Source organism: Cyprinodon variegatus, unplaced genomic scaffold (assembly GCF_000732505.1).
Source record: "Cyprinodon variegatus isolate N-32 unplaced genomic scaffold, C_variegatus-1.0 Scaffold57, whole genome shotgun sequence".
NCBI classification, from domain to species: domain Eukaryota; kingdom Metazoa; phylum Chordata; class Actinopteri; order Cyprinodontiformes; family Cyprinodontidae; genus Cyprinodon; species Cyprinodon variegatus.
The window spans coordinates 1168285-1169889 of record NW_015150510.1 but is presented as its reverse complement, the minus strand read 5'-3'; the positions used below and the strand labels follow the sequence as shown (position 1 = coordinate 1169889).

General features: G+C 37.9%; 1 pseudogene; it reads right to left on the bottom strand.

The window, feature by feature from the left end:
• Positions 1-1125: 1125 nt before the first annotated feature.
• LOC107082607 overlaps positions 1126-1605 on the bottom strand; it is a 40466-nt pseudogene continuing 39986 nt past the window's right edge.

Sequence of the window (1605 nt, the reverse complement as noted above, 5' to 3'; positions counted from 1 at the left end):
TCACCAGAGCTATAGTGAAACTGACAATGCCCACGTGCATGGCAGCTGGATGCTGGAATACATGGGGTAAGTGTTTCCAAAAACATTTGGAAGAAGAATGTTTTCAAGATGACTTGGATAATAGCGCGTTGTGACAAACACCAGATACAGCACTGGGACTTGATCAACAGCCGATACCGCACCGTGACGTCACAAACCAGTAGATGGCAGTAGTGTTCTTTGACAAACATCAATGCCTCCGATAAAGCACATTCATATGAAATTACTCTTAACTATCACTTATCATTTATTGAACTGTATGTAATATTTTATATTTAAAGTACTTTCAGACTACTTTTCTTTTAAGAGCATCTTTGATGCTCCTAAAGCGCGTCCAATCAAGTTAGTCCAGATGCTTCTGCTGCTGCTGTGTTCAATGGCAGAGGCGGCTTTGCCATATTTGCTGTGATAAAAGGTTGAAAGGTAGTTTTAATATATTTTTATGTGAGAAAGTCCACCTCAAACCATCATCTGTGCAGTCATGTTCATCAAGATTATGATCCTGCCTTAAAATATTATTTCTCTGTCAGAGCTGTACCGCATACAGCAGTGCGCTATCATTGGGGATCCCAAGCAACAGCTGCCTCAGGAACGGTCGCCATTTGGGGGTTTTTACCCTACTGTTCTTGGCGACTGGAAATTGATTTGAGCCTTTTTTTAGGTATATGGTACAAACTGCAAGCACCAGAATAATAAAAGCAAGCATATTTTGCCAGCAGGTTTAGACATTTTAAATTAATTTAGCATATATGTGTATTTAGAATGCAAAGTAATGATTTAAAACTCTAAATACAGTATTAAACAAAATCAATCAAAAGCATTTAGCATCTTTTGTCTGAGAGTGTTGACAAAAACAACAAGTTGAAAAAATGGGGAGGTTAGACTAATACAGTGCTGAACAGCCAACACCTTATTCTTTAATAACATGCCTTTAGATTTTGTGATTTGTTTTTCTATATTAAAACCTGATTTATCCAAATTCTCAATTATCAGTGATCAGCAAAATAAAGAAATTCCATTTAATGAGCAGCAGCACACATTCCTGGCTGTATGGTTGAACAGCTTTTTGATATTTGCTCATCCTTTTCAGCTTTTTGTCTGGCATTGTCTTCTGCGTAGAGTTGCTCCATCTTCATCTCTTTCTCCAGCGGTCCCTTGCAACAACCATGGACTCCCCAGCATGCCACTAACTGTGATCCAATGTTTTGCGACAGGGTGCAGAATGCTGTGGATAAGCTCTTTTGCTTGAGCTGAAGTGGTTGGGAAGGTAATTTTATGGTTGATTTGGAGTTGCACTAATTTCTGTAGGGTTATGGTTTTGAAAGGAAGTGACCCAAAGAGTATCTGATACAACACAATGCCCATACTCCACACATCAGAAACAAGCAAGGCAAGGCAAGGCAAGGCAGCTTTATTTGTATAGCACATTTCAGCAACAGGGCAATTCAAAGTGCTTTACATAAAATCAGTTAAGAAAATAAATAAAACACAGAAGAAACAGTTAAAAATAAAAACAGAATAAAACACAAGAATAACAAATAAAGTGCAGTATGAGATTAAACAGTA